Below are 24,907 nucleotides of genomic sequence, written 5' to 3'. Positions count from 1 at the left end.
TCGGTAGTGGATTGGCAACGATGGGGACACATGCTGGATGGAGGACACATTGAGGGTTTGCATTTGGCCGTGGTGGCATGGCAGGAGTACATTGCTGGCCTAGCTGTGCTTGACTTGCATGCAACTGATCCCCATGACCAACTTCACATTTACACATGATGATTTAGGGGGTCTGTAACTTGTCACTTCCAGTTCCCAATGGGGCACTACCATGCCCCCGCCAGGGCTGTGTGGTGAATGGTGCTTGGATGTGCCCCTTTGCGGCCCTCCCCACTGCTCTGGCTCACAGGGGTGGTCTTGGTGCACTAGCACATGCGTGCTGCGGTAGGTGCCTGTAGTGGCTTCCACACACTGCCACAAGTCACAGTGCCCGGCTCATGGGTCATTCATGCAAATTTGTGGGGTTGACTCACCTTCTGCCTCCTGGCTGCCAGCACCCGCCTCGGCTCTTCCGACACCCTCGATCCCCTCCATATCGATGACCGAGCTACATTTTTCTTCTCAGAGTGTGAGGTGAAGTTCTGGTGGTGGACCTCCCCCTGTAGCCTGGCTGTCATGTTTGTGCCGTCACAGGAGACCCCAGAACCGCACACACAGGTCATTCCACCTTTTACGGCAGTCTTCCCCGTCCTGGGGGACACGGCCGACTGCAGACACCTTCTGGCTCACCACCTGCCAGATTTGTGTGCAGCGCTGGGATGTTGTTTTCCACTGTCTGGCGCCATAGAGCTCTGCATGGTGGGCCACAACCTCGTTCACCAAAACCACAAGCTCTGCCTCAGTGAATTTGGTCTTAAGCAGGCGATCTTGGTCTGCCTTGCCCCCTACCCTCTCCTGAGACATTTCAGATTCTCTGGGAGTGTGGATGGCTGCCAGGGGCTCTGATTTTTGATAGATTGTGATTTTCAAAATGACAGCTGCAATGCTTCCTCCTCCGACGGTGGCGTGTTTCACAACGACGCTAAAAGCGCCGGCAGTGGTAGCACTGTCAGCGCTGGGTTTTGGGGTGATAGCCCACTTTCCGGCACTGTTTCCGCCAAGCGCATTTAACGTTACCACCGGGGCCATGGGTGCGTGCACGCATACTTGTGATGCAGCACTATTTGTGCCATGGGTCCTGGTGGTAACGCTATTTCCGCTCGGTGGAAATAGCACCCGCTTACCACCCAACTCGTGATGAGGCCCTTTATCGCTCCAAGTATAGACTAAAGTTCAATCAGATGAAAAGTCATTCATTACGACCCAGGCGGTAAGGGGTTAACGGCGCTGTAAAAGGTGGCGGCGCCGTTAACCCCTTGCCGCCTAATTATGAGGTCCCTTTGTGGGTCCCTACCTTAATGGCTGGTTTTACCAGCCGTTAAGGATTGGACCCGCAAAGGGACCTTGGAGGTAATTACGGTACCGCAATTTGCGGTACCGTAACAGCACCTTCCCCATTTCCATTGAGCCCTATGGGGGCAAAAATGGGACTGGGGAAGGGCCAATGGTGAATGGGGAATTACCGCCCGCCAACCTTGGAATGGGGCGGTAATTCCGCCATTCACCATGGCGGAATCTGTAAAATACCGGCGGCAACCATGGCGCTACTAGCGCCATGGTTAATGCCTGGGTCGTAATGAGGCCCATTATCTTTCCAAGTATAGACAAATGTTCAACCCAACTGCTTCTTCTTGAGAAAATAAAAATACTTTCATATTTCTTCTGTATCAACAGCAGCATTTTGTCAGGTTGATTGCACCACAGTCATGAAACCCTTTAGTGATCTTGCCACCTATTTTCTCCACAGTTCTCAACCACAATGCAGTACTTCAATGATTTCTTCCTGGTCCACTAACCTACCAGGACTATCCTGGTATATTCGCCTGCCAGGACAAAAGTTCCTAACAATACTATGAGCACTCTGTGGTAAGGTCTACTTCTTACCTTTTGAAAAGTCTTTAACTTTCAACAATATCAAAATTCACAACTTCTTTTGGAAAAGCATGAGGCACATTGGTGCTGTTTGTTCCTCTGTTGTATCTGCTACAAGCAATGCAGGTTATGTTCCTCTCCTCCTAGATATTCTCTACTAAGAGTGCTTCTCTCCTGCCACTCTTGTTTTCCTTTGTTTACATCAAACAACTGCTGACAAGGTTTCGTTATTACATTTGCCCCTCTTTTGCTTAGGCAATGTTTGTGAATGTTCTGCTTGATTACTGCCTCTTCCTTACTCTGGCAATAATGGTTATAATTAACTTGCTTCAGTATTTTCCTCTCTTGGTTTTGGCAATGGTTGTTATGACTAATTTGTTTCAGTATTGCCCCCTCTAGGCTTTGGCCATCGTGGTTATGATTAAGTTGTCTCAGTATAGCCCCCTCTTTGTATTTATAACCATGCTGGCATTGATAGCAATGATTATAACCTTTCCTTCTCTTTTTACAAAGTTCTCGTTGTGCCACTTTGACAAATTCTTCTTTATATTAGTTTGGTATTCAGAATTAGTATCAATAGCCTGCGTTCCATTACTGAGCATACCGGGATTACCCGACAATGGTAAACTCACCGGTTTAGGCACACACGTCTGCTCAATCCGCTGCCACTGTTCATTCTGCTTCTTCTGCCACCTTGTGCATGTCAGACTGCTTCGGTTTGCTTCCTGTAGCCTCTGCCGATCGGGAAAAGAGCTTTTCCCGCTCCTTGTGCATCTCAGAGCTCGCCAGCCACCAGGACACACATAACACAAAGAGTCTCTCTCTCCTGGGGAAAGGCTTCTCACAATACCACTTCCCGCTGCATACCCTCCCCAATTAAGGCCATCAATATTGGAGACCCTCTCAGGACTGTCATCGGCTCCACAGATAGCGGCGGCTCTGGCGTCTCCTTTCACAACTTTATTCTATTTACACTGCAACTGTGACTTTCTGCTTCTAATGGCATGCACCTGAGGGTGCCTTAAAAATTCAAAAATCCCACTCATGTATGGGTAGTTAAAACCACTAGACTGCATACTGCAGATTAGTGGCTCCAAATCCCTCTTCCTCATCCCAGTACTTAAGACATTGTAGGACTTGAAGTCCCCAATGTTCAGATTATCCTTTTCTTCTGAAATACAAACTTCAACTTTATTGGATATATTCTGTTTATAAAATAGATCACTAGAGAAGGATTTTAGAGGAATTAATGGTTGATTCAAATGTGAGGGAGAACCGCTTTCATCAGTAGTAAGGGTATTACGGTTCTGATTCCTACACACATTGTTCCCCTGTTGATCATAAGTGTTTTTATAACCATTAATATGGGTATCTTTGTGAAGGGAAACCTTTCTCTGACAGCAAGCCATTAAATATTCTGGCATCATGGAGATCTCCCACTCTGAAGAAGACAAATACAGCGTCTCTACTAACAGAGCCCCCCTGACCCTTTGGGGGCCTTCTCCTCCCAGGTGTTCCTCCCATCTAAAACCACCCGCAGGGTTAGGATCATGTAGAAGCTGCCTTCCCCCAGCCACCTAGGGGGAGACTTCAGGCAGGGTTTCAGTGAGGGAGCTGCAGATTTCTTCACAGTATACACATGTTTTGTGAGAGGAGGAGCTCTACCCATTGTGATAGGTGCAATCATAGCAGGGTCTTTGAAGAGCATCTAAAAATCTGGCACCAGCAATAAATCACAAGCAGAAAAACGACTATAGGGACCAGTAACTTTACTGATATTTCCAACCACGACAGGGTCCAGGAGAACATCGGCCCAGCAGTGCATTTCCTGCTCCCTTCTTCATGGCAATTCTCAAGTCGTGAAGGGCCCCTATCGCATGGGTCAGGGACCCATTATTGTCATCATTTGGGGGGATTTATGTGCAACAAGACAAGCCCATTTTTGTTGCGCACGTCCCCCTCCATAGCCGTGAGCAAATGCAGAACCTATCGGTTCGGGAGGGTCATGAGCCTAATAGCCCATAATTCAGTCTTAAGAGAATCAAGACCCTGCTCTTTCGGGTTCGCTAATTGAAGCATCTCCCACTTGGTTATTTGCAGCCACTTGGCATTTGCTGCAGTCTGGCAAAGAATGTTTCTGTCCTGGTCAACAAACAAAACTGGTCTGGCTCGCCTTCAATTTGGGGGCTTGGTTGCTCCTGGGGGCGAAACATTTATAACTGTCAAATGGGTGTCAGGAAATACTAGGACTGTTGAATGAAATGTGGTCAGTGAACAGACTCCCATCCAAGATGGGGAGAGGTGGAGGTATGCGTATTTCCCTCACATCCAATACACACCTATCAATGCTGCTGTGCCTTCGGTCAGATCAGAAATAAACAGGGTTTTATTGCAGCGAGTGTTCATCCCTACAGGTATAGTGCTGTTTCCTCAGAAGCAAAAGGAACAATCCACAAGAGTGGTTATTTTACAACAGGCTTGTTCTTTTCTCTTGGCACACTCTTTGTCATCTCTGTCCATTATGACTGCTTGGACTGTGTGGCCTAGGAAAATACTTTGTACTCTGCACAGGGCCAGGTGTACTAAACATTGGGCTATAAGTGGTGGCATTTGTTGAGGTATAAACAAGTTGGGTGTACCCATTGTGTGAGGTATCAAAGAGCATACATAGCAGCTCTCGTTTGACCTCGCACTCCCCACTTCGTGCTTGTGATTACGTCACATCCTGGGGTACCTGGCGACTTTGGAACCAATGGTAACGACGCCCTCCATTACCGTTTCCATCACGTTCTGCAAAACGCAGAGTACAGGTCTAGTCTTTCATGCGACGCTGCCGACGCCGGTTGTCACTTCCGGCGTCGGGTGCGTTGCAACATCCTGTTTTCCAGTGCGTCTGCTGTTGCCGGCGCTTTCTCCGTTTACTCGTAGCTTTTGGCTAGTTTTTCTTCCTTGTTCTTTCCCTCCTTGCCCCTGTTCCGCTGTGCTTTCCTGCTTTTCCATTGCTTTCTCTCCCCTTGCTGAACCCTTTCCCTTTACCCTACCTCCCGTTTCCGCCCGCCTTCTGTTGTTTTCTTGCTGGTCTCTGTTTCTCATTCTAGTCTATCCATTGTTTTTCCCTTTATCCTTCATTCCCATCTTCTTGATTGACCTCCTGTGTACCGACTCGGCCTGTATTTAGGATTGCCTTGCCTCGCCCTGAGTTGCCTTTGCCTTTCGGATTGCCATCCAGTTTTCAGACTTTGCCTGTCCCTGGACTGCTTCCTCCGGTGTCCTGTACTGTGACAAGGGATTCCTTGCTGCGTCTTCTTCTGCAATCTACCTTTCAGAGTGGCCTCCCTTCTGCTCCGCTTCCCTGGTCCGCTGACATACCAAGACCATCGCTACAGTCGACAGATCTTCTTCGAGAGCAACCTAGTTCTGTTTCCTCATACGACTTCGACAGCTTTGGGGTTTTTTGTGCCTCCGGCTTTTTCCCCATCCTCAGGCGGCCGCAGAGGATTGCCACAGTTTACCTACAAGGTGACACTGTGGCGTCCTTCCACGGTCACCCTTATCTACACAAAGAAAAGGAGAGAACCAGACCCAAAGGAAATCAGAAGCCGGCACTTTGTTGGAAACACAGAGGTGAGGTGGAAGGGGAGGAGGGAGAGACGGAGTCTTCAGTAGAGGAGGAAGACATAGCAGACCCCACTGACAGATTGCAACGCCCACAAACCACAATGGCCACTCCACAGCAAATACAAGAACTTGTAGCAGCTGTTCAGACCCTAAACTTGGAAGTCCAGAATCTTAAAACTGCGAACACCACACTACAGCAAAGGGTCACTGAATGAGAACAACCTAAGACGGATTTACCTCCACTTCCCTTGGTATCAGGGAAATTTGACGGCACCCCCAAGAAAGTTAAGGAGTTTCTAGATGCCTGTAATTTACATTTTTCTTTTCGAACCCAAGCATATTCTTCAGGCCATGCCAAAGTCGGGTTCATGATCACCCACATGCCCGGAAATGCCCTAGCTTGGGCTAACCCTCTGGTCAACCGGGCTGATCCGGTTCTCCAAGATTATGATGCCTTCAAAACACTGATCCAACAGACGTTTTTGCGCACTGAAAATACCTACTTGGCATCTGAGGACCTTTCGGACATTAAACAAGGGAACACAAACTTACTGTCGTACATAACTCAATTTAAACAAATAGCAGCGGAAGCAGGATGGCAAGAACAAGCACAGTACGCCATTTTCCATAGAGGGTTGAAAGAGGACCTGAAGGATGAACTGGCACGCATTGAACGTCCTCTTACCTTCGCAGATTTAATCACTGCCACTCTCCATATTGATTTCCACCTAGCAGAACGGCGAGCCGAACGCAAGAAGACTAAAGGCAATTTTTTGTCTCCTGCTGACTCCCTTCCCCCAATACCACCTCCTTCTACTCGCTCCTCCATAGAGTTACCTATGCAAATCGGAACCACCCATGCCCCTCTCACGGCTGAAGAATGCAAGAGACGCCGAGAAGGTAGTTTGTGCATGTACTGTGGGTCATCCACCCATCTACTTCGAGACTGCCCTGATGTGCCTCCTAGACGGTCGGGAAACGATCACCCTCGGTAAGTGTGGGGACTCACTACTGAGGGGTGATTCCTAGTCCCTATGCCACCCTCTCCGTCACTTCCTCAGAAAGGACAGAAGACGCACATCTTATGGTGGTGGCAGTGTCTTTGCTTGTTGAAAAATCCACGATCCAGACCCAGGCTCTACTTGATTGTGGTGCCGCTGGGAATTTTATTGATACCCAATGGGCAGAACAGAAAGGCTTAGTCTGCATTGCCAAGAAGGAGGACCAAAAGGTTGAGGGAGTAGACGGTGAGCCATTGAGCTCAGGACTAATCACCCACACCACAGAAGAACTCACTATGTTCATCAAGCAGCACTCAGAACGTCTCTCCTTTGATATAATCCGAGCAGCACACTTCCCTATTATCTTGGGCATTGCTTGGTTGCGCAAGCATAACCCTACCATAGACTGGTCCAGGAACCTACTGAGTTTCCATTCCTCCTTTTGTAAAACCAACTGCCTGCCAAAACCTACCTATGAAGCTGTTCAGACTACATGCAGCAGCGAGTCCAAGATGGTTCACTGTCTGCCACCCCATCTCAACGAATGCGCGGAAGTGGTGACTGAAAAGATTCCTCTAGAATCACCTCCACACAGACCTGAGGATTGCTGCATCGATCTACATCCTGGGGCTTTGGTTACTTTTTGCCGAATGTATCCTCTATCTATACAGAAAAGGCAGTATCTGCGGGATTATTTGGACAAGAACCTGGTCAACGAATTAATCAGACCTTGTAAATCTCCAGCAGGGGCATCATTGTTTTCCATCCCTAAAAAAGGGACTCATGAGTTATGCCCATGCATTGACTACAGGGGTCTTAACAAGGTGACTATAAAGGACCGATACCCCATGCCATTAATCACAGAGATCATTCAAGCTGTCCAGGCTGCTACAATCTTTACAAAGCTGGACTTACGTAATGCTTACCATCTTCTTCGTATTCAGACAGGAGATGAATGGAAGACCGCTTTCAGGACTCCTTTCGGCCTTTACGAGTACCAGGTTATGCCTTTTGGTTTAATTAACGCACCTTCCATTTTCCAGCGCTTCATGGACCGGCTTTTTTCAGACATACTGGGACATACAACTATATTATACCTTGATGACATTTTAGATTTTTCAAGAACCCAAGATGAACACGACTCACATGTCAAGGAAGTCTTCCGAAGGCTGCAAGAAAACCATCTCTCCGTCAAGTTGGAGAAATTTGTTTTTTTTGTTTCTTCAATATCCTACCTGGGCTTCATCCTTTCTCCCGATGGAATCGCCATGAATCCCCAAAAGGTCAGATCTATCCTAGACTGGCCACCACCCAAATCAGTTAAGGATGTTTAGAAGTTCCTTGGTTTGGCGAATTTCTACCGGAAATTAATTCTCAACTTTTCTCAACAGGTGGTACCTATAACCTCACTTCTTAAGAAATCTTCCTCACCATTTCGTTGGTCTTCCCAAGCAGAAGAGAGCTTCCAACAACTCAAAAGATCCTTCTGTTCTGCTCCGATACTCCGGCAACCGAATCAACATCTTCCATTCATCGTTGAAGCAGACGCTTCAGCAGCCGCTCTGGGGGCAATATTACTACAAAGCTACCAAGGAAACGAACACCCGGTGGCCTACTACTCCAAGACGCTAAGTAGTAGTCAAAGGAACTACTCTGTTATAGAGCGGGAGTTGTTGGCTATGAAGATGGCCTGCTTAGAATGGCGCCACCTTCTCCAGGTAGGAGAACATCCTTTCACCATCCGAACGGACCATAAGAATTTGCAAGTTTTACGCCAATTTGAATGCTACAACACAAGACAGGCAAGGTGGGCCCATTTCTTCGCTCAGTTCGACTTTGATATAACGTACATCCCCGGCGAGCAAAACCTTGTAGCAGATGCCCTATCCAGGCGTAGCGATTATATTTCCGAACAGGAACGGACTACAGAATTGATGTTCCCAAAGTCCAAGAGGATCGGGATGGTATCCACTTTCCTGCAACAAGTCAAGGACGATTCTGTAGGGAGATTCGAGATAGAAAAGCACAACAAGAAAGCCGAATATATCATCCAGGACGGCCTATATGTAGTAAACGGCAAATTCTACCTGCCTTCGCCGACATTAAGAAAGACCGCCTTTTCTTGGTGTCATGATTCCAAAATAGCAGGTCATCGTGGAATTAAGGGTACATTGGACTTACTACAACAACACTTTTACTGGCCCGAGATGAGAGAAGAGACCAGCCAATATGTTCAGTTTTGCTCAACCTGTCTTCGCAACAAGTCTTCCACACACAAATCCATAGGACTACTGGAGTCATGTGCCATTCCTGGCAGCCCATGGAAAATATTATCGACTGACTTTATCTTCGAATTGCCCAAGTCTCAAGGATGCACATGCATAATGGTAGTAGTGGATTCATTCACCAAATTGGCACATTTCTCGCCCTTGCCAGGGGTACCCTCGGCTTCTAAAATGGCAGATATCTTCCTGAGAGACATTTTCAGACTACACGGTCTTACAATCAAAATCATCTCGGATCGTGGTAGCCAGTACACCTCCCATTTTTGGACAGCCTTCTGCAAGAAGTTGGGGATCGAAAGGGCACTAACTTCTGGGTTCCACCCTCAATCCAACGGGCAAACAAAATGTCTAAATGGTACTCTGGAGCAATATCTCTGTTGTTTTGTCAATCATCAACAGGACAATTGGGTCCAACTCCTCCCTACAGCTGAATTTTCGTATAACAACTCCTGTCATTCCGCACTAGGCATGAGTCCTTTTTTCTGTACTTACGGTTACCACCCCTGTATTATCCTTCCCCTGGTTAATCTTGATTCCAAAGTCCCTTCTGTGGATACTTCTTTAGCGCTGATCCAGGAAGCGCACTGCAAAGCCAGATTGGGTCTACAAGAGGCTCAAGAAATGAACAAGACTCAGGCTAATAGACACCGAAGACCGGTGCCCGAATGGGGAATCGGAACCAAGGTGTTATTGTCCACCAGATTCCTGCCACGATGGGTACGGCCATCCAAACTGTCCCCAAAATACATTGGCCCCTATAAGATTACCCAAGTCATAAACCCTGTAGCCTTCCGCCTCCAGCTTCCCAAGAGTCTACGACATGTCCACCCAGTGTTTCACGCTTCCCAGCTGAAACCGTTTGTGGCTGACAGATGGGCTCGTAGTTCAGGTAACACCCTGGTACCTCCTGATCCCTCCAAGGATATATATGAGGTAGCTCGCATATGCAACTCCAGGTATCGCCGGGGTCCCTTGGAGTACCTCGTCCATTGGAGGGAATACCCCTGGCCAGAAAATACTTGGGAACCCAGATCACATCTACATGCCTCCATACTGTTGCGAAAGTTCCACCAGAGACACCCGGGGAAGCCAGGAGGGGTGGGTCCTGAGAAGGGGCATACTGTCACATCCTGGGGTACCTGGCGACTTTGGAACTGATGGAAACGGCGCCCTCGATTACCGTTTCCAACACGTTCTGCAAAACGCAGAGTACAGGTCTAGTCTTTCGTGCGACGCTGCCGACGCTGGTTGTTATCTTTTCGTCACTTCCGGCGTCGGGTGCGTTGCAACGTCCTGTTTTCCAGTGCATCTGCTGTTGCCGGCGCTTTCTCCGTTTACTCGTAGCTTTTGGCAAGTTTTTCTTCCTTGTTCGTTCCCTCCTTGCCCCTGTTCCGCTGTGCTTTCCTGCTTTTTCATTGCTTTCTCTCCCCTTGCTGAACCCTTTCCCTTTAGCCTACCTCCCGTTTCCGCCCGCCTTCTGTTGTTTTCTTGCTGATCTCTGTTTCTCATTATAGTCTATCCGTTGTTTTTCCCTTTATCCTTCTTTCCCATCTTCTGGATTGACCTCCTGTGTACCGACTCGGCCTGTATTTAGGATTGCCTTGCCTCGCCCTGAGTTGCCTTTGCCTTTCGGATTGCCATCCAGTTTTCAGATTTTGCCTGTCCCTGGACTGCTCCCTCCGGTGTCCTGTACTGTGGCAAGCTATTCCTTGCTGCGTCTTCTTCTGCAATCTACTTTTCAGAGTACCCTCCTTTCTGCTCCGCTTCCCCGGTCCGTTGACATACCAAGACCATCGCTACAATCCACAGATCTTCTTCGAGAGCAACCTAGTTCTGTTTCCTCATACGACTTTGACAGCTTTGGGGTTTTTTGTGCCTCCAGCTTTTTCCCCATCCTCAGGCAGCCGCGGAGGATTGCCACAGTTTACCTACAAGGTGACACTGTGGCGTCCTTCCATGGTCGCCCTTATCGACATAAAAAGAAGGAGAGAACCAGACCCAAAGGAAACCAGAAGCCGCCACTTTGTTGGAAACACAGAGGTGAGGTGGAAGGGGAGGAGGGAGAGACAGAGTCTTCAGTAGAGGAGGAAGACATAGCAGACCCTTCTGACATATTATACCCCATGTTGTCCATTCTGGGGTGGTGCACATCTGCCACGGTATCCAAAATTACTTCTTTGTACTAATTGTACTCTACCTCTGTCTCAGTTTCCCTCCCAGTCCATGTAATCCCCGAATCCTGTACCTCTGTGCCATTCCCATATCCCCTGTATATGCCCCAACCTTATAAAATAACCACAAACACACAATACAACAACAAAAATAAAGCAACATATGCAGCATATTAAACATATCACACAACACTTACATTCTTGAGCCTGCATTTTAGATCTAAGTATATAGTGTATGCAATCATGTGTATTTGCAATAAAGTGTATATTGGCAGCACTATACGAGAACTACGGGTACAGATCAGGGAGCACTTGTCCAGTCTCAATAGTCAAGATCCGGAACTACCCTTGGCAAATCACTGGCAGGAAAAGCGTCATATGGACAACAAAGCGGATATCCAATTTATTGGTATACAGAAAGCTTCTTGCAGAAAATGAGGTGGAGATGTGCAGCAGAGCCTGAGACAACTTGAAACTAAGATGATATCCAGATTACGATGTACAACGCAGGGTCTCAATAAGGAAACAAGATGAATATTTTTCTACAATTATGCTTTTCCTCTGTTCTGATATTTCCTTGCAGGCGACTGTGTGGTTACAGTAGTCCGATGTTAACTAGTGTACTATATTATGGTTGAATATCAAACATGGAACATGTCAGGATCGTCAATAGATTGATGGACTGTCATGATTAAGTGTCAAAAATTATTTAGCCCATCGCTGCCACTGATTCAAAGAGTCTGAAGGATTGCCATAAGGGGTAGTCTCAATGTGAACTTAGACGACTTCCTTTATTGAGGAGATTGATTAAGTGACCTTGATGCTTCCCCAAGTATACAAAGCATCAATGTGCATTAATAGGAATTATGAGAATACTATTAAATGTGAATGATGATCTATCATTTAATTCAATAGGAGTGTTGTATAGGTAGAATTATTTGGTTAACTTGTTTTCATTTTATTAACGGTTGTAGACCGATCTGGTCTTAGCAATACATTTGAATGCAACTTAACACTCTATTTGTCACAGGTTTCCCCCCTTCTCACCTGTCTATGTTGTTTGTTGGAGTTCTTAGATGGAGTCTTCTTTTGCACAGTTCGGGTCTAGTATAACCCTGTGCGTAGGTCCTCGGGTTCCAGCGTGCGTTCAGCGTTCCGTCTCCTGGGAACGTTCAGATGTCCGGGCATGTCTGGGGAAAGTCCAGGAAACAGTGGAGAGTGCACTGAGGGAACGAGTGCATGGAGATCTGGGATGAAATAGAGGACAAAAAAGAGGAGGAATGAAGGAGGAGGAATTTAGCGGGACCAGGAACCAGGAATCAAAGGATAGGCAAAAGCGAACTACGGCAGCACACGTCTAGCCACGGCAAGCGGTAGCCTTGAGGCGCGCAAGGCCGTGGGGGCGTGTCCGCTTTATAGAACGTAGTGCATACGTCACAGAAACTGGTAAACAGCATTCCGCGTTTGGCGGCCATGTTGGGAGTACTGCTGAGTGCAAGCCCCTATCGGTCAGGGACCAGGAAGTCCAGAAAGGACGGGTTTGATGGTTCATGACAGAATGCCTCCTCCGAAGGCCTGTTCCTCTGGGTTTGCCCGGGTGTATAAGGTGGTAACTTTGAAGTAGTCTGGGGGCATTTAGGTTTGAGACTGGTTCCCAGGTGCGTCCAGTGGGTGGGTACCCTTTCCACTCAACCAGATACTGTAGCTGACCACGTCTGTACCTGGAGTCACATATTCTGGACACTTCGTATTCTAGCTGGTCGTCAACAACCAGAGGGGTAGATCTTGGAGCAGTCCGGGAGGTCTGGACGTATGGTTTCATTAGAGACGTGTGAAACACTGGGTGGATCCTCTTCCAGGAGTCTGGTAGTTTGAGTCGGAAGGCCACTGGGTTAATGATTTCCTATATTGAAAAGGGGCCATAGTACCGAGGAGCCAATTTATTAGGTCGTAAGTGTTGAGGCAGTAGTTTTGAGGATAGCCAGACCTTATCACCAACTGCATAGGAAGGTCCTGGTTTTCTTTTGGAGTCCGCATAGTGGTTGGTGTTAGTTCGGGCCCTTTCAAGGTGCTCTTTGGCTTCCTTGTGTACGTTGATGAGGGTTTCAATCCAGGAGTCGACTGTAGGAACTGGTGTAGGATGTGGGAGAAGGGATGGTAGAACCGAAGGGTGGAATCCTTGGCTGCAGAAGAAGGGGCTGGTCTTGACAGCCAAGTGATCCGAATTGTTGTATGTGAATTCAGCCACAGGTATTAAGAGTGACCAATCGTCCTAGACTTTGGTGGTGAAACAACGAAGATAATGCTCCAGGGTTTGGTTCACACATTCAGTAGCTCCGTTGGTCTGTGGATGATAACCTGAGGAGAGGGCACGTTGGATTCCTAGTATACGGCATAAGTGTTTCCAGAATTGAGATATGTATTGAGGACCTCTGTCTGATATGATCTTGGAAAGGAGTCCATGAAGTCGGAATATGTGTTCCAGGAAGATTCCAGCGAGTTCTGAGGAAGATGGTAGTTTATACAAGGGTGTAAAATGCGCCATGTGAGTGAATAAATCAATGGTAACCATGATAGTTGTGTATCCCCTGGAAGGTGGTAGTTCCACAATAAAGTCTGTAGCGATGAATTCCCAGGGTCTTGTTGGTAGCATTGGTTGGAGTAGGAGACCCGCCGGCCTCTTGTTATCATGCTTGTTTTGATTGCAGACTGCACAGGCTTGGATGTACTGCTGGACGTCAACTTTCATTTTTGGCCACCAAAACTGTCTTTGTATTAAACGGAGAGTGTTGGTAATGCTACAATGTCCTGAATGAAGGGTATCATGACAGAGGCCTGTAATCCTTTGTCGCAGTCTCTGTGTGGGGATGTTGTGTTGTGTCTGGACATTGTGTTGTGTCTTGACTGTCGTGTAGAACGAGGATACCTCCGTCCACAAGTGCCGCACAGGGAGACTGCAAATGTCACTCTCTGTACAGCCCTTGAGGCCACAGGTGGGAGATGATCTTCTGGAGCCACGGACTTCTGGGAACCTCTGGGCCACTGCAAATAAACACTGGTTAAGTAACTAGCCACAACAATAATCACAAACCAAACAACAAGAAAGGAACGATCTTACCAATGGCTGATAGATGCGGTTCAGTTGAACCTAGTGAGGGGTTCCGGGACCCACCAGTGTCTTGCCTTTGATGCAGGTTATTCCTCCCAAGAAGATAGGTGAAGTCCTTGAAGGCACCGGGCCCCACCTGTTGATGGAGTCCACCAAGAAGTCCAGAAAAAACAAAACCAAGACGAGTATCAGAATGGAAGACCAAAGGCAGTCTGTGATTCGTAACCAGAGTTCCAATATCCAAGAGCCAGAACACAGGGCAATCCAAAAAACAGTCCGTGAAACAATCCAAGATCGAATTCCAAGTGAGCCAAAGATGATCGTAGCGCCAAACAGTAGTCACAAGAACAGCTGTGAAGCACTGAAAACTCGTATCCGAGCGTTTAATTAGTGGGGCTACATTTGTTTTCCGGTCACATGGTCCGCACCCGCATCACGTGATCGTGTTGTTGTTACACGTGAGTGGGAGGTGTCGGCCACGTGACGTGGAAGCAGGAAACAAGGCCGATCCCGCAGCCGCCACGGAATACGCCAATGGAGCGGGCGTCCACTGTGGTGGGCTGACCGTTGGCGCTGCCGTCCTGGAACACGGGAGGAAGGAAGCGGTGGGTCCTGGACCCTAGCCTGCGGATGGGGCATAGTGGAGGTATGGGGTCTGGGGCTTTGGGGGATGACATCGGGAACAACGGGAACTCCTAGGGACGTGACACATTGTCCTTTGATAGATACCCGTCCTTTGTTTTAAGAGTTCATCGATTCTTCCCAGTAAATTCCTTCCAGATCTCAGAGGACTGGGTTTGAATCCAAATATCTTCCAGGAGAGTGATTGCTTGGGCTACAAAAATTGTATGGGGAAACATCTTTGGGAAGGATCGATCTTCAAGAGTTTCGTAGTCGGGACGTCGGGACAAGGCATCAGCAATTATGTTGTGTGTTCCAGGAACCTGATGGATTTGGAACTGGTACTGGGCAAAGAAGAAGGCCCAACAGGCTTGACGACAATTCCTACATTCCAGGGATTGTAGAACTTGAAGATTCCGATGATCCGTACAGACCTGAACAGGATGTTTTGCTCCCAGGAGTAGATGACGCCACTCTGTGAAGGCTTGACGGATGGCTAACAGTTCCTTTTCCAGAACAGAATAATGGGTCTCACTAGGAGTTAGGGTTCGCAAGAGATAAGCGATCGGGTGTTCTAACTTGTCCTCGAATTCCTGCTTTAGGACTGCTCCGATGGCATAGTTGGAGGCATCCGTCTCCACTAGGAAAGGTTGATCAATGTCAAGTTGAGCCAGGATGCGGGCTTGTGTAAATTCTGACTTCAATCGTTGGAACGCCTCGTCTTGGGCTGCTGTCCAAAGGAAGGGAGTATCCTTCTTCAACAATGTAATGATCGGTTGAACTATCTCTGAAAAGGAAGGTATACATTTCCGGTAGAAGTTGGCAAGCCCCAGGAAGGATTGAATCTGTTTCACAGTAGTTGGAACAGGCCAGGATAGAATGCAATTTACTTTTGAGTGGTCCATTCCAATTCCTTCTGGATTAAGGACAAATCTGAGATAGTGACCAGTGGAGACATGAAAAAGGCATTTCTCGGGTTTAGCCAGGAGCTTATGTTCACGTAGCCGCTGTAAGACTGCCTTAACATGCTCTTCATGCTTAAGATGGTCCTTGGAGTATATCAGTATATCGTCCAGGTAAACTATGACGACGAGGAACAGCATATCGGAGAACACCCGGTCCATAAAACGTTGGAAGACCGCTGCGGCATTGGCGAGTCTGAAGGGCATAACCAGGTATTCAAAGTGACCAAAGGGTGTTCTAAAGGCTGTTTTCCATTTGTCACCTTCCTTTATACGGATCAGATGGTAGTCACCTCTGAGATCCAATTTTGTGAAGATTACAGCTCCTCTCACCGCTTCCAGGATATCCGAGATTTGGATGGTCGTATGGTGGCATTTTCTAGGTTGGTATGCAAGTATTCTCGGAGGGCCCTTTTCTCCAGTTCTGATAGGATGAACATCCTTCCAAAGGGAATCACTGCTGAGGGTTCAGTATCAATAGCGCAGTCTTCAGGTCTGTGAGGGGGTAGGGCTTGAACTATGGCAGTTGAAAACACATCAGTGTAATCCTGATAGGCCCTGGGGGCCTGGATAATATTTGAGACAGTGAATGGGCCTTGCTGGTCTGTCAATGCACCTTCAGAGGATCTTGACGAGGAATCCAGGGATAGACAGTGAGACATACAATGTTCGGAGCCAAGAAACAAGGATCCTGCTGCCCAGTTGATGTATGGGTTGTGCTTCTGTAACCAGGGCATAACCAGTACCATTGGATAATGGGCAGACTTTATGATGTCAAATTTGATCATCTCTTGATGATGGTTTATCGAGAGCTGGATCTCTTTGGTTTGCAGGGTTATTGGTCCTGAAGAGAGAGGTCTTCCATCGATGGCCTCTACAGGTTGCATGATGTCTCGAGTTTCATATGGAATGTGGTGGGTAGTGACCCAATCCTGATCTATAAAAATCCCCATGGCCCAACAATCCATTAATGCCAGAATGGGGTAAGTTTCTTTCTTGGACGGCGATAGAAAGGCCTGCAAGATCACAAGGTTGTTTTGTCCAGGAGAGTTCAAGGATGGAATAGATGTGGAGCAAACATCTCTCTCCCAAAGCTGTGCTCCATCTAGGATCGGCAGCTGGCGTTTCCCGAACACCGTGAAGGGGCCAAAGGACATTCTCTCACAAGATGTTTATCTGAGGCACAGTATATACACAGCCCAGTGTGAATCCGTCGCAATCTTTCTTGCGGGGATATGGATCCGCGGAAGGCCCCCAGTTGCATGGGTTCTGGGTCTGTGGTCGGGGCAGGAGTGCACTCGGGTTTAGAGGAAGACTCCATAGAGGTCTTTTGGTAAGGCATTTTTGTTCTCTTCTTTTCCATCTTCCTTTCCTGGATACGAAAGTCTATTTGTAAAGAGAGATCCATAAGGGCTTGGAAGGAACCTGGGTGAGCAACCCTGGCTAGCTCGTCTTTTATCTCTTTGTTTAGCCCTCTCCGAAATAGGGTAAAGCAGGCCGCCGAGGACCAATCTGCTTCATTGGCCAGTTGCTTAAAGCGTGTTACATAGGTAAGCATATCCTGGGATCCTTGTTGGAAATCCAATAGACGTTCCTGGGCACTGTAAACCTGTTCTGAGTGATCAAACATGGTTTTTAGAGCCTGCACGAACCCATCATAATCATCCAGGAGGGCATCTCCAGAATTAACTAAGGGCGTAGCCCAGGTTAATGCATTCCCCGAGAGATGCAAAATCATAAAGCCCACCTTTGCCCTGGGGGTGGAAAAGTAGTAGGGCTTAAAGGTAAAGTGCACTAAACACGAATCAAGGAAGCCACAAATGTTCTTTAAGGAGCCATCATATTTATCCACTACTCCGCCCAGCAATACACTTTCCTTGGTCGCGGAATCACGTGACAGGACTAGTTGTTTTAATGCGGCATTCTCGGCTTTGAGATTCTGAACTTCTATGGTTAACTCTTGCATGCCGCGCATGAGGTCTTGAACTGCAGCCTCCATGTCCGTATCTGTATCAGTTTGTTGGCATCTCAATCTGTCACAGGTTTCCCCCCCTTCTCACCTGTCTATGTTGTTTGTTGGAGTTCTTCAATGGAGTCTTCTTTCGCACAGTTCGGGTCTAGTATAACCCTGTGCGTAGGTCCTCGGGTTCCAGCGTGCGTTCAGCGTTCTGTCTCCTGGGAACGTTCAGATGTCCGGGGATGTCCGTGGAAAGTCCAGGACACGGCAAAGAGTGCGCTCGGGGAACGAGTGCACGGAGATCCAGGATGTAATAGAGGACAAAAAAGAGGAGGAATGAAGGAGGAGGAATTTAGGGGGACCGGGAACCAGGAATCAAAGGATAGGCAAAAGCGAACTACGGCAGCACACGTCTAGCCACGGCAAGCAGTAGCGTTGAGATGCGCAGGACCGCGAGGGCGTGTCCGCTTTATAGAACGTAGTGCGTATGGCACGGAAACTGGTAAACAGCGTTCCGCGTTTGGCAGCCATGTTGGGAGTTCTGCTGAGTGCAAGCCCCTATGGGTCAGGGACCAGGAAGTCCAGAAAGGACGCGTTCGATGGTTCATAACACTGTTGGAGTACCAATTTCCCTTCATTCCAATGCATGACCAACGGTATTTAACGACCTTAATGTCAATACGTTTATGGAGCTGGACTAGCAGTGATGCCCAAAAGCAGGATCAGTTAAACGTGCTATATGTTAAACGAGTCTTCACGAGATCGCTGGTTACCTTTTCTTCCTGGAGACCGTGGAGTTGAGGTTGCCAGTCTGTCGGAGTATCTCTTGCCGATGAATGAGTAGCGCGAGAAATTAGCCCAATACCCTCCTGACGATATATGACAGGATGGCACTGAACCAACTCCCAATGCCACGGGTGGCACTTCTCCGTATTTGCGTGGCGTTGGGACAGTGTTTCCACTGGCAGAGAAGGCTTAATGAAGACACCGATAATGGTGGAAGCTGAACTCCGGAACATCCAAGAGGGTAGCAAGGCACAGGTACCGGCAGGGCACAAGACAGGTAAAGGAGGAAGGTCTGCAAGGTCCAACAGAACAGACAAGGAAATCCTACTATCCTAGCAGAAGGAAAGCAAACCAGGAACCCAGACAGGAACTCCCCTACCCTAACCCAGGAGGCAGGCAAGGACAAGGTAGAACTGGGAAGCAAGGGGTAGGAGGACTAAGGAGCAGGGAGAGGACAAGGAGGAAAGGCTGGACTAGGCAGGATAAGGCAGAGTAAGGAACTGGAGAGGCTGAACAAGGCAGGATAAGGCAGAGCAAGGAACTGGAGAGGCTGAGGCACGGACGCCAGGGCTCCAGCAGTGCATACACAGTAACAACCGTGTTGAGACGCGTTGTCCCTGTGTATGAGGTGCTCTTTTAAAGCCCGGCATCAAAGCGAGGCTTGGAACGCATGTTCCGACACTGCGCATGCGCGGGAAGTCGGATACTGACGATCCGCGCATGCGCAGATCCTTGCAAGATGGCGGCGCCCACGGAGCCTATCCGGACCGCGGGCCGGCGTGGGGAAAGACGCCACCGTGGGTACAGCCTCCATGAAGGAGGAGACCGCTGCGGCCGTGGATCCGGGACCCCAGGACAGGTAAGTGGCGTCCGCGAGCGAGCGCGCGGTGTGACACCATACCCCCTCCTGGATAACCCCGGAGCACCGGGTTTCCAAGGGTAGCGGAGATAGAAGTCCCGAACCAGGCGCGGTGCATGCACGAAGGAGCGTGGTTCCCAAGTGCGGTCACAAGCAGGATAACCTTTCCAGCTGACCAGGAGTTGCAGAGCACCCCGCCAAATCCGTGAATCACATATCTCCTGCACCTCAAACTCAGGGACCCCCCGAACCAAGACCGGGGCAGGACGGGAACAGGTGCGACCCATAACATCGGGCACATAGGGCTTCAAAAGAGAGACATGAAAGACAGGATGGACCCTCCAAGAACGTGGCAGAGACAAACGAAAGGCAACAGAAGAAACACGCCCAATGATGCGAAAGGGACCAAAAAAGCGGGGAGCCAGTTTCACTGGTAAATTGCGTACCGGTAGATTCTTGGAGGACAGCCATACCCTGTCCCCAACATGAAGGACAGGCTCAGGGCTCCGTCTCTTGTCAGCCTGTTCCTTCATACGTGCTTGTGCCACTGCCAAGGTACCGGCCGCCAGGCGATGTTGATTGCGGATCAGGGATACCAGGGCATCTGCAGATGGTACGGCACTGGAAGATGTAGGACGAACTGGCAGCAATCTGGGGTGAAGACCAGAAGAGCAGAAAAAGGGGCTGAGTCCGGTAGCAGAATGAACAGCATTGTTGTAAGCTGCTTCCGCGGTGTCCAACCATTCCGACCAGTTGTCTTGAGTGGCATTGGCATAACAACGTAGGTATTGCTCAAGGGTTTGATTGGTGCGCTCCGTCTGCCCATTGGTCTGTGGATGATAGCCGGAACTCAGGGCTCGCTGAATGTCCAAATGCCGACACAGTTGGTCCCAAAAAGATGAGATGTATTGAGATCCCCGGTCCGATAGAATTTTCTCCGGAAGACCATGAAGACGATACACCTCGTGTAGAAAACGTCGTGCCATCTGGGAGGCAGTGGGCAGTTTGGGAAAGGGCAAGAAATGAGCAGTCTTGGTGAAGCAGTCCACCACCACCATTATACACGTGAAACCACCAGACAAGGGCAGGTCAACGATGAAATCCGTGGCGATGGTATGCCAAGGGTACGGAGGCGTAGGCGTGGGTTTCAGGAGACCAATGGGCCTTTTGCGAGGAATCTTGATCTGGGCACATACAGGGCAGGAATCCACGTAGTGCTTTACCAGTGTGGCCCATCCAGGCCACCAGTACTGCCGTGCAACCAGTTCTTGTGTTGTGCGGACTCCACGGTGACCACAAACGACAGAATCATGGCTATTCTGTAGAACGATCTTCTGGAGCTCCAAGGTGGGAACGTACAGACGATCCTTAAAGAACAACAAGCCGTCACGTTCCCTGATGTCAGAGCGTTGTAGTATCTGTAATCTTGAGGCATCCGTTCGTGTGGCTTCTATCAACTGTTGGAGCTGGGGAGTCACCATCGATAGAAAATGCTTTGACGCTATCAGAGGCTCCGGTTCTTTGGCACCTTCAACGTTGTTTTCCAGAGCCCGAGACAGAGCATCAGCCTTCGTATTCTGGGAACAAGGAATGTACGTGACGGTGAAATCAAACTGCGAAAAGAAAAAGGCCCAACGAGCATGACGGGAGGTTCTGCATTGCAAAGAGCGCAGGAACTGTAGATTACGGTGATCTGTGCGAACCACCACCGGGTACCTCCCACCCAGCAAGTGATGTCGCCACTCCTTGAGAGCTGCTTTCATAGCCAGTAATTCCTTTTCAATCACTGCATAGTTTCTCTCGCTCGCTGACAATTTCCGTGAGTAGTAAGCAACCGGGTGCTCTGTTCCCGTGACTGAATCTTGTTGTAGTAAGACCGCACCAATTGCGTAGTCCGAAGCGTCTGTTTCAACCACAAATGGCTTTTCATCATCTGGATGTCTAAGAACAGGAGCCGACATGAAGGATTTTTTCAATTCCAGAAATGCCTCCTCGGCCTGCGTGTCCCAGAGAAATGGCACCTTGGTACTGGTCAGGCGGGTTAGGCTGTTGGCAAGTTGTGAAAAGCGTGGAATGAAGCGTCGATAAAAGTTGGCGAAGCCCAAGAACCTTTGAAGTGACTTCACGCCATGTGGCGGTTTCCATTCTCGTATAGCTTGCAGTTTCGCGGGATCCATCCGCACACCCGTGCTGCTGATCACATAGCCCAGAAATTCCATGCTTTCCATATGAAATTAACATTTTTCTACCTTGGCATACAGGCCGTTAGCTGTTAGTCTACGGAGAACTTCCTGAACATGCGCAACATGTGCAGTTCGAGTGTCAGAAAAAACCAGGATGTCATCAAGGTATACCCATACAGATATTCCAATAAGGTCCGAAAAGACATCGTCCATGAACCGCTGGAAGACGGCCGGGGCGTTGCAGAGTCCAAACGGCATCACCCTGTACTCGTAGTAACCGATAGGTGTTTTAAAGGCTGTCTTCCACTCATCTCCCTTCCTAATCCGCACCAGGTGATAGGCCCCTCTTAGATCCAGCTTGGTGAAGATTTGTGCGGATTTCAGGGATTCGATGATGTCCCGGATGAGTGGTAATGGGTACCTGTCCTTCCTCGTGATCTCATTTAGTTGACGATAGTCGATACAAGGGCGCAAAGTACCCTCTTTCTTCTTGACGAAGAATAAAGGGAATCCTGCGGGGGACTTGGACGGCACTATGTAGCCCTTGTTCAGGCAATCCTTAATGTACTCCTGTAGGACGCCTTTCTCGAGTTGAGTCAACGAATAGATCTTGCCGTGTGGAATGACCGCATCAGGCAGGATGTCAATGGAACAGTCAAAGTGCCGGTGGGGCGGTAATGGTATGTCCTCAGGCCTGGAGAACGCCTTGTGGTATCCGGCATATTCCTGAGGTACCAACTGGGTGGCACATAAACGGGCAGATACGTCAACAGGATTGAGGGACTCCAAAATTGCAGGAAAGGTTTCGTGAAGTCCACAGTCCCGAGGACAACGCGTCGAAGAGAACACCAGGGAACGAGCGGTCCAGTCGACCTGCGGATTGTGATATAACAGCCAAGGTAAGCCCAGCACCACCGGAAAAGAGGGAGACTTGATGACATCCAACGAAATCCGTTCGAGATGCCCTTCCACAGAGAGCCACAAGGGATCGGACTGTTGGCAGACTGGACCAGAAGACAAAGCAGAACCATCAATCACCTCGACCACAGTTGGTCGTTCTTTGTAATGTAAACGGATTCCATTGGCAATCGTGAATGAGGCATCGATGTAGTTGCCGGATGCTCCACAATCCAGAAGGGCCCAGGTTTTCATACACTTCCCTAGCCAGGCAACACCGACTTTCAGGATCAACAAGGGCACCGGGTTCATAGGAGGAAGGTCAGATTCAGAGAGGCGGCCCGCTGCTGCCTTCGCCTCAAACAACGGACCTGTTAGTTTTCCTGCTTCTTCAGAGGGCGTAGCGGACAGGTGCCTAGAAAATGACCCGAACCACCGCAATACAAGCACAAGTTTTGCTGTCGTCTTCTTTTCTTTTCGGCCTCGGACAACGGGCCTCGGATGGCACCCAACTGCATGGGTTCTGGGCCCACATCGGTAGAGACAGCTGGTCCGGGGTTCAGTACCGGAAGAACCGGGTGATACCTGTCAGATCTGCGACGTTCACTCCGTCGTTCAGCTAACCTGTGGTCAATGCGTAAGACTTTTTCCACCAATGCAGGCAACGTTTCTGGCTCCGGGATGTGCAGCAATTTGTCTTTGTACTCTTCTCGTAGTCCCCGACGAAACAAGGTTTTCTGAATGATTTCGGGCCATTGTGAATCGGTTGCTAATTGTCGAAACCGATTTATGTAGTGGATTAAGTCACCTGGTCCTTGTTTGATCTCCATTAATTGATTCTGGGCCATGGCTGCCAAATTGGGCGGTTTAAAGACATCCAAAAAGGCTTTCTCGAAAGCAGCGAAATCACCCAACAGGGGACTGTTGGTAGAGACCAAAGGTGCGGCCCAAGCAAGTGCATTGCCGGTTAGGTTTCCAAGGATATACCCGATCTTTGCCTTGTCTTGACCAAAATGACTTGACCTGAACTGGAAATGGATCCGACAGTGTGTACAGAACTCTGCCACTCGACGCGGGTCACCATCATACTTTATCGGTGTAGTGTAAACCATGGAGTTCTCAGGTGGTGTAGCTGGTTGTGCGGGATTAGCCAAACACCGGTCCAACGCTTGTCTGAGGGTGTTGTTCTCCTGGCGGAGGGTGGTCATTTCAAGACGCATGGCACGCATTTCTTCGCGTAATTCCTGCATGTCGTCCATGTCGAGACTGAAGGAAAGGCGTCTCAATCTGTTAAACGAGTCTGCACGAGATCGCTGGTTACCTTTTCTTCCTGTAGACCGTGGAGTTGAGGTTGCCAGTCTGTCGGAGTATCTCTTGCCGATGAATGAGTAGCGCGAGAAATTAGCCCAATACCCTCCTGACGATATATGACAGGATGGCACTGAACCAACTCCCAACGCCACGGGTGGCACTTCTCCGTATTTGCGTGGCGTCGGGACAGTGTTTCCACTGGCAGAGAAGGCTTAATGAAGACACCGATAATGGTGGAAGCTGAACTCCGGAACATCCAAGAGGGTAGCAAGGCACAGGTACCGGCAGGGCACAAGACAGGTAAAGGAGGAAGGTCTGCAAGGTCCAACAGAACAGACAAGGAAATCCTACTATCCTAGCAGAAGGAAAGCAAACCAGGAACCCAGACAGGAACTCCCCTACCCTAACCCAGGAGGTAGGCAAGGACAAGGTAGAACTGGGAAGCAAGGGGTAGGAGGACTAAGGAGCAGGGAGAGGACAAGGAGGAAAGGCTGGACTAGGCAGGATAAGGCAGAGTAAGGAACTGGAGAGGCTGAACAAGGCAGGATAAGGCAGAGCAAGGAACTAGAGAGGCTGAAGCACGGACGCCAGGGCTCCAGCAGCGCATACACAGTAACAACCGTGTTGAGACGCGTTTTCCCTGTGTATGCGGTGCTCTTTTAAAGCCCGGCATCAAAGCGAGGCTTGGAACGCATGTTCCGACACTGCGCATGCGCGGGAAGTCGGATACTGACGATCCGCGCATGCGTAGATCCTCGCAAGATGGCGGCGCCCACGGAGCCTATCCGGACCGCGGGCTGGCGTGGGGAAAGACGCCACCACGGGTACAGCCTCCATGAAGGAGGAGACCGCTGCGGCCGTGGACCCGGGACCCCAGGACAGGTAAGTGGCGCCCGCGAGCGAGCGCGCGGTGTGACACTATATCACAATTGTTCTCAGATTGAGTTTAAATGAACCCACAATATGCTAACTATCTTGGGTTAGTCTTTATTGGTGGAGCAGCACACCAATGTAACACTTGTGCATTAACCCTTCTTTGAATGGCTGCAGGCCGATTAGGACTATTTTCGCCAATGAAGGAGGATTTCAGGAATGTAGTGGTTATCACGTTGTGCGTCACGCATGCGTGATTTCTTCTGTTTCATATGAATTAATTAGGAATTAGTGTATTTAGCTCACAAGATTTGATCTAATATGGACAAGTCCTAAAATGCGGGAACGGTATACGAAGTAATT

The sequence above is a fragment of the Ambystoma mexicanum genome, chromosome 13 (genome assembly GCF_040938575.1).
Source record: "Ambystoma mexicanum isolate Mex_15411 chromosome 13, UKY_AmexF1_1, whole genome shotgun sequence".
In the NCBI taxonomy this organism is placed as follows: Eukaryota; Metazoa; Chordata; class Amphibia; order Caudata; family Ambystomatidae; genus Ambystoma; species Ambystoma mexicanum.
Note: the sequence above shows the minus strand (reverse complement) of the source record.